The sequence below is a fragment of the Dermacentor variabilis genome, chromosome 1, assembly GCF_050947875.1.
Source record: "Dermacentor variabilis isolate Ectoservices chromosome 1, ASM5094787v1, whole genome shotgun sequence".
Classification (NCBI taxonomy): domain Eukaryota; kingdom Metazoa; phylum Arthropoda; class Arachnida; order Ixodida; family Ixodidae; genus Dermacentor; species Dermacentor variabilis.
Window position 1 is genome coordinate 136,432,437 of NC_134568.1, and position 9,182 is coordinate 136,441,618.

Genomic DNA, 9,182 nt, shown 5'->3' on the forward strand with positions numbered 1-9,182 from the left:
GAAGGCCTTGTTTAAGCATGAAAGGTTATTATAGAAAATTTCTGAACACAAGCAATTACCCTCGCGCTTGTGATAGGGTAGGCGCTTGAAATACGGTGTGAACTGCCGTAATGAGATAAAAATGGTTCCAACTAATAGATTTAAACATGGGCTACATTTCTTCGTTGTTCGGTCTGCTAGCTTGAACCGGCAAGTTCGTTCCTCTGATGCAATAGCCTCGGCCACAAAATCGCAAGTGGGGTCAAACTAGTTGAGAGGTCATGACCCTTCTAAGCTGCAGTTTTTCTCACGGAAAACTGTCGGGACAACGCTGCCTACTCTCGTAAAGACCAAGTAAGCCACCCACCCTTGCAGGATGCCACTAGTTAGTAAGCCATCCGCTCCGCAAACGTAATTGCCTGTCGGTACAGACACGCGCTGAATGCCGTCACACTTGCGAGTGTTGCGGCTCGAAGTGGCCTTTGGGCCAGGAATCCACCAAGCCCATCGACGAGTACATCAGGTAGTAGGAATGAAGGAAAAATTATGCATATTCCAAGCACTGTGGGAATCGATGTATGCGAAGCTTTCTGTGCTGTTTGATGATAATTATGGCAAAGATGTTGATGGCGAATGTTTCATTTTTTCAACGTTCACTCCAACGGGAGTGCTGAGTTATGTTAAACTTTACCTTGCGTGCATCTCTGCTGTTTGTCTGCGTAGTACACAGAACGCACAGGGAGAGGTGTTTACTTGAGGCCCAGTTGTGCGCCATATTTTATAACGTCTGGGAGGGTTGAGTATTGTCATTGCCTCACATGGCACGTCGCATCGTGGCAGAAGCGTTACACTTTAATTGAATTATTGCGTTTTTTTATTCCGCCCCGGTCGAAATGCAGCTGCCACGGGATCAAATCCACGACCTCGAGATGTAAAGTAGCCACAAAGCTACCGCGGCGGGCACTGAAGTGTTGATTTAATGTGCCGATGCTTCTGTGGTGTCGCCTAGACCCTGCGGTGTGCTTTAATTAATGCGGCTCTTTTTCTGCAGGCCCTGCTTTAGTTGTCTGCTTGACATATTTTTGTGGTGTTTATTTTTCAGAAATAGCAGGGACGTATCGTACCGTACCTGGAACTTAAATTTATCCCATTTCGCTGCAACTGCTGTCGTGTCTATAGTAGTAGTGTTTCGTTGCCTTCTCATGTCATCTTTTCTGTGTCTCCTCTGTAAGGCCGCATTGATTGTTTTGTGTACTTCCTAAGTGTTGTGAGTCACCCACATGCTTTGTGTATAGAGAGGGCATCCACTTCCCTCTACGTCTGAGGGGCAACCGTTTGTGTTTTATGAGGGGTCAGAAGGCCCGCATGGTGTTGGGTGACGAGTCACAGCGTGCAGCAGGGGGGCGCGGTGCGGATTTGGAGAAGGCAGTATTGTGTGCACTGAGTTGGCATTCAGCCGATGGCCATAATAGGTCCACACAGACAAACCTTGAATGGGACCACTGTACGCGGTGTTGTGGCGCTGGCTCCCGAGTCTCTGGCTGGCTGGAGACACCACCGAGGTTTAGAAGGGCCTAGCAATATTGACCATGTGCTGCATGTACGGAGTGGGGGCCTACTTCCTTGCACGTCCAGGAGGCAATCGTCAGCCTTTGTTGCTGAGTGCTGAGGAAAGCCCGCGTTTTGTCCAATGACAACTTAGAGTGTGTGCTGTAGAGGTGCAGTGCGCATGTCAGGAACGCATTCAGAGAACGTCGTCTTGTAAACACGCATTCGGAGAACTTCGTCTTGGAGACAGTAAGTTCAGATGCCATGACGGTCATAATTCTCCTACGTGGACAAACCTTGAGTTGGAGCTGCGGTACGCAGTGTTTGAGCCCTGGCTTCCGAGACATTTGCGGGTAGAGACGCCACCGAGGTTTGAGACAGCCTTGAGACGCCATCAGGGTTTGAGCGGGCTTAGCAATAAATTGTGCGGGCCTGGCGTGTTTTGCTGAGGCCAGCACTGACTACGTAAAAATGGGAGGGGAACAGAATTTAGGAAGAAGGAAAACAGTTGTTTTCCAATATGTTTACCTTTAAGAGTAAGCCCATCCCTTTGGGCTATGGCTTAACAAACTTTTGACTCTCATTGGCAACTGAATCTGTGGGACGGGCCAACGGCCCTACCGCCCTTTTTCTTTGTCTGTTGAGCTATAATAATTGGGATGATATATACTGTCCCTCACACTTGGCTGAAATAAGGATTGCTGATAGATCAGTCAGGCTTCGTACCATGTATGTTAAAACGAGACTGGGCTGAAATCAGGATTGCTGATAGATCAGTGAGTCTCCGTGGCATGTACATACGTTAAAACGAAACTGTGCTGGAGCCAGGATTGCTGATAGACCAGTGAGGCTCCATACCATGTACCTTAATATGAAACTGGGCTGAAGTTAGGATTTCTGATAGACCAGTGAGGCGCTGTACTATGTACGTTAAAACGAGTCTGGGCTCTAACAGTCATTGAAACAGTCGAAGAGTGAAACTTTGTTTCTCAATTATTCAAGTTGTAATGCATTTGTTTTATCTGCCATTATATAGAAAAGTTTACTTATAAATATTTCTTGTACATCTGATCTCCACTGCTTCCTGTCTGCATTCGATCAACAACTGCCGATCATCTTCCGAAAAACTTCACATTCCAATAGAGAAGCAAGAAGGGCAACAGACGAATCAAACTTTACTCCCCCCTCCCTTCCCGTCGAATGGAAACTGAGAGAAGAGTGGCAAGGCTGTTATTCACTCGTTTAGTGACTGCGTCTATTCTACCCTATCTTTGCTTCCTCTCCCCCCTCCTCTCTACCATTTTATCTAGCTAGCCTCTGGACTTGCACGTTAGTAGAAAGGTAGGTGCTGCAGTTTCTGTAACGCTTATGTGGGGGTCACGGGTAATTACAGCTGTCAGGAGGTTAATGTGGTGACGCCCAGGGAGCTCCAAAGGGTATGCGTGCATTCGATGCGGTTTTCCAAGCGAGTTTCTCGCGTTGCCTTCTCTGCCGTGCTACTGTCATGTATACACGTGCTCTTTTTTCCAGTGACTGGAAAAAAAGACCTAAAGAAAGATGCTGGTTTCAGAAAGCACGAAAACTCACTCATGCATAAATCTTGCCATACATTGTGGGTTTCCTACACGCAGATGAAGTCGGGAGGACAGCGCAAGTCAGTTGCAACACATCTCAGCGACGCATACTCCAGGGACGTGCAGGAAAATCACCTCCATATAGCAAGAGTCACAGATATTTTGCGATTCACTGCCGTTCAGGGAATCGCTCTGATGAAAGTGCCAGAAGTGAAAACAAGGGAAACTGATTTAGCTCTTCAACTTGTTTGGCAAATATGACAATATTCTCAGAAAGAAACTGAATGGTGGAGAAGCGAACGCGAAGTATGTTCATCATTTGATACAAGACCAGATCCTCGAAATTCTCAACCACATCACATTAACAAGTATAAAGGAAGAGATGAAAAGCTCCAAGTATGTTGCACTTATTGTCGATGAAACCAAGGACCTAAGCAAGACGGAAATATTATCAGTTGTAGTAAGGTACTACGCAAGTGAGGCTGTCTTTGAGCCTTTGTTCTTGGATTCCGCAATGCTGAGCACTTGGATGCAAAGTCACTCCTGGGCTACGTAAGGGAAACGTTGAATTGCTACGGCATAGATACTCAGCTGTGCATTGCTAAAACATGATGGTGCGAGTGTCATGAGCGGTACCTCAAGGGTCGTCCATGTGCTGTTCAGGCAGGTAGTGCCGCAGACAGTGTACGTTCACTGCATGAACCACTGCCTCATGCAGTCATTGTGGAGTCTGCAAGGTGATAAAACCGGTGAGGGATTTTTTATCTTTTCTTGAATGCTTCTATGTTTTCCTGGGTGGATCTGCAATTCACTCTCTGTACGTAGATGTGCAGAAAAGGTCTTTGACAGTGATAGAGCTGCAGCATCTCAGTGATACACGATGGGCCTGCCAGATAGTGGCTTGCACAGTGGCAATAAAAAGATTTCCTGCTATCCTTGTATGTCTCGCCGAAGTCATCGCTACGAACAGCGGGCGGGAAACGGAAGCTAGGGGTCTGCTTGAGCAAATTAACTTCTCGTTTCTCTTCCATTTCAGCCTATTTACCAAGGTACTTGGCCGCCTTAAGGTTCTTTAGGACCTATTGCAAAGTAGAGACTGCAATATTAGGCATGCCTCATGGCACGCACAGTCATTGACGAGTTCTCCGAAATGACAAATCTGCAGAAGGCATTTGATACTGCAAACCTGCAGTATTTCTGAAGAAAACGGGGTGACCCAAAGAGAAAAGCAGAGAATGACGCGCCTTCCGCTGCATTTAGAACAGTATGTATTAAGCGAAGGACGGCCCATTGAAGAAGAGTCTCCAGATTCAAAAGAAACATTCAGAGTCAGTTTTTTTGGACCACCTGATTGCGAAGCTGACTAGGCGGTTCATGGAGAATAATGATGTACTCCGCGGACTTAGCTCCCTCCACCCACGGAGTGAGAATTTTATGGACATCTCCTTACTTTAGCCTTTCGCCAAGCTCTATGCATGCGACATTGAAAGCGTTGAAGTTGAGTGCAAGATAGAGACACTTCTTCAGCTGGTTACTTTCATGGGAGAATATTAACTAGCCTTCCACTAACCGCACAAGCTAGGTGTTATCGCCATGACGATACCAGCATCGTAATCATCTTGCGAGCGCAAGTTTTCGTGCCTTCAAAGATTGAAGACTTGTCTTCACAGCAAGATGACGAATGACTGAGCAACGTAGCTGTGCTTGCGATCGAGCAATCTCTTGCCAATAAGATCGATCTTCAGCGTATTGTCGATATGTTTGATGCTGCACACAGTAATCGACATATACGTCGGTACTATAATTCTCCTTAGGAAGCAGGCTACGGGCAGAGGCGCGTTTTGTGGGAAAATTGTGCGGCACGGCCGTAGGACCAGTACCTATACCGGTATCGGAACACACGCTTCACCATCAAATGGGCTGTGTTTTGTCCTATACTGTGACAGCACAGGTATTTGCATCTGTGGTTGTGACGAAACATTCCTCTGTCCCTGTCATCGCTTTGAAAGAGACTCCATATAAGGTGCCGTCTGAGCCCACGTCCGTGGCCTAGTTTGCGTAGTGAACAGTGTATAGTTGGGGAGCTGTTATTTGCATTTGTGAAACCTGCTCTACTGTACGACCAAATATGACACTGACTCAAATGCCTGTTGCATGCTCCATTTTTGCAGTTCTCCACTCTCATCTATTTGTTTTTATTCTTTTCCCATACACCTTTTTGTTATTCTTTTTCCCATTTCCAGCATTTAGAATCACCAGCCGGCGCCACAAGTGTTTTCCTCCTTTTTTTTTTTTTTTTTCATCTAGCACGTCTTTGCCAAAGTTGAAATTGATATGTACAGTCGCAATCAAAAATGCACGGCTCCAGGTGCAGGAGTGGCTGCGGGGCCACACCGCGGCGCTGCTATCTCTATCGGGCGCCTGCTTTGAGGGTGCACCGATCGAGTGCCGCCAATCTTCGCCCTCACTCTCGTGCGGCCAAGTCACGCGCTTGATAAATTTCAAGTGCGGCGTTCGGCTGTTTCGCAGCCGGGACAGAGGCTAAATGCAAGAAGCCTGTGGTGTTCCGCAATTCTCGCACGGGCGCGGTATGTTGCAGCAGTCGCGGGGCGCTCTTTTCGTTGCGGGGTGCTTTGGTAATCGCGACGATTTTTTTTTTTTTTTCGGCGAGTACTGCTCCAGAAGGGCACATGTAACGGCTAAGAGAGGCCTCTGGAGAGCACGTGACATTACAAGTGTTCCCGTTGCCGCTTTGGTGCCCTAGGGGCGCCGTCAATAATACGAAATAATGACACGTTATTGCAACTAGTAAATAAAATCTAATAAAGTGGACCTGTCTTCTTCAAGGCGACATATGCTTTCCTCGCCGCAGTATATATAGGTGGTGTTGTTCTAAAGGGGAGAGGGCGTAAGGCGGGTGGGTTCGGCAACGAGCGAAGGTGTGTTAACGTGTCGAATTGAGAATAAAGGAGTGCTGTGCACAAGCCCAGCGACCCGGCCGTCTGTCAATCACTTGTCAACGCCCGTCTGTAGGTCGGCGTGTCAACGGCGCGCACAGCAGCCCTCTATTACCTGTTTCACTGGTGGTCGTAGGCTATCGTGTCTGAAAGAGATAGAAGGAGCGGCAGAAACCGGTGCTCGTACAAAGGAAAGGAAAAAGAAAATATTCAAATTGTATAAAATAAAGGGGGGAAAACGGAAAGAAGGAAAGAAAGGAGGAAGAAAACGGGAAAAAAACGCTAAGAAACCAAACGAAGTGTTCTTGCCTATAGCTTGAAATTTAGCTTAGCGAATAAATTCTAAAGCTCCCTTTGAAACGTTTATGCATATTGGTTGCAATGTCTTCAACTTATGGATAAGGTGTGATTCTCTGTATTTTCTTTCTCGTTCATAAGGGAAATTTGACTAAGATGTAGAGTTTAAGTTCATCAAAGTTATGACCTAGCTGGTTGGTTGAAATGCTCGGCGACGGCTTTGGGAAGCTTTTTAGCTGTGTCTGCGCGACGTCCGTTTAATCTGGCGTTCATTGATTGTCCTGTATCACCGATATATTGTTTCTTACAGAAGGAACATTCAAGCATATAAATCATATCCGAACTTGTAGAAGTGAAGCTAGATTTGACTTCGTGTGTATAACTATTTGCGGTGCTTTTAATTTTAATGCAACTTTGAGGTGCCTGCAGGTTTTGCACCTGGAGCGACAACACACCTTTATTACGGGGGAATGCTGCTGGCTGACTTTTGCGTGCAGTAACATGGCTTTAAAGTTCCTGTTGCGGCGATAGATAACCCTAGGTACATCCGGGAACGCTTTTCTCAAACGCTCGTTACGTGATAATATTGGGTGGTATTTTCGTAGGATGTTAATTGTTTATGTTTGGGAGTGCATTAGAATATTTTGTTATTAAAGGCCTGCGGCCTGTCAGATTCTGGTGTGGGCTGTTTCTTCGCCAATTCCGACTGTTTTTCCAACCTTGACGCGACATCATAAGACATCAATGGCACATATGGGTATGTGCCATTGAGCGTGGACTCTTTCTGCACTAGCTATCACCAGAATCGGCCCACATGATGATTTTTTCTGTTGACGGACGCCGAAAAAGCTACGGAAGGTTAGTCATATAAAGCTTTCGCTGTAAAAGGCAGCAAAATGTTGACCGCGGAATAGATTGATTTGTCGGCGCTTTAGGAATGTGGGTGTGAGGAGTAGTGACGGGGAGAGGGGGTACCGCCCCCCCCCTCCTTACCTTGAGGTGACCAATCAACATTGCTTTGACGCTCTATGGCCATCGCAGCCTTCGTGCCACTATAATCGGCAGCAGCAAAACATGGCTTTACTACAGGGATCAAGCCGGATCACAAACTGATTGCTGCTTCGACATATGCGCAATGAGGTTGAAATAGCGAGCTCTGACGAAAGGACTGAAAACTGTGATGCAATGAAAGTGAAAAATATAAAATGATAGTTTATTATAAATTGCAGTTTGTGGACGCTTCATAAGAGCTTAACTCTCAGCCCATTGTGTTAGCTGTACGCGCAGCCATGCAGCAGTCAACGAAACAATTAAATGTGGGCAACATGGCGTGCGAGATCGCACAGGCTCCTGATCTGCAGATCGGCTGCAGTTACTGCACCATTGCACAAGAGCTAACAAAGAGATAGTTCATTTGGCTTGCTGTTTCGAAGGACATACCATGCTTCAACATCCTTCTATTGTCTTCCGTGTGGTGACTTGCACAAGGGATCTTGCCCAGCACTTACAGTTGGCAATGAAACGGGATCATATGTCCGTGGCCTTCCAAGGCGTGCTTTGCAAACATGGTAATCTAAAATCGAATTTGCTGGCATCAGCGCACCACCATTCAATGGAAGAATGAAATGTAAGAATAAATCAAAGGTGTAGCGTTTTTTCTAATTCTTGGTTCCTAAAAATCGAAACTTATTTCCATATAAAGATACCAGGTCTATTCGCACTCCTCTTTCCTTTGGAGACCACGTGTTCTTTTGGGTTGCCAAATAGAAAAAGAAACAAAGTTGACATTCATGTCCGCTTGAAAAAATGAAATAAGCCATAATTTCATAGCAATAACACATACTATTGCAAGTTCATATTTACCCCAAACACACGCTTGTGGCACCTTCGTGTAGCTTGTGCCTGGCGTCCTGTTTGTTATTCATTGCCTTTCAATGAGCGTTGATAAGGACGAATTGCTGAGTCTTATATGTTACTGATTAGTGGTTTTTGTGCGATGTTGACTGGTATGTGTTACTGGTTGGCATGAACATTCTGAAGCCCAAAAGCTCACCATGGAGTTATCACGTGATTTAAGACCAAGAATTGAAAAATTACAGGCCCATTAGCTTACTCCCACTATTATATAAAAGATTCACCAAAATATTCTCCAATAGAATAAGGGCAACACTGGACGTTAGTGAACCAAGGGAACAGGCTGGCTTCAGGAAGGGATACTCTACAATGGATATCACATCCATGTCATTAATCAGGTAATCGGGAAATCCGCAGAGTACAACAAGCCTCTCTATATGGCTTTCATAGAATAAGAAAGGGCATTTGATTCAGCAGAGATACCAGCAGTCACGGAGACACTACGTAATCAAGGAGTAGAGGAGGCTTACGTAAATACCTTGGGAAATATCTACAGAGATTACACAGATGCCTTAATCCTACACAAGAGAAGCAGGAAGATACCTATAAAGAAAGGAGTCAGACAGGGATACACAATCACTCCAATGCTATTCACTGCGTGCTTGGAAGAAGTATTCAAGCTATTAGGGAAGGCTTAAGAGTAAGGATCGACGGCGAATATCTCAGCAACTTTCGGTTTGTCGATGACATTGTTCTATTCAGCAACGCTGTAGATGAGTCACAACAAATGATTGAGGACCTTAACAGAGAGAGTGTAAGAGTGGGGATGAAGATTAATATGCAGAAGACAAAGATAATCATGAATAGCCGGGGAAGGGAACAAGAGTTCAGGATCGTCAGTCGGCCTCTTGAGTCTGTGAAGGAGTACGTTTACCTAGGTCAATTAATCACAGGGAACCCTGATCATCAGAAG

The 9,182-nt window shown here is 45.8% G+C and overlaps 1 pseudogene; it reads left to right on the forward strand.

The window, feature by feature from the left end:
* The first annotated feature begins 872 nt into the window (after window positions 1-872).
* On the forward strand, window positions 873-4,915 carry LOC142586055 (uncharacterized; annotated as a pseudogene).
* Window positions 4,916-9,182: the final 4,267 nt, after the last annotated feature.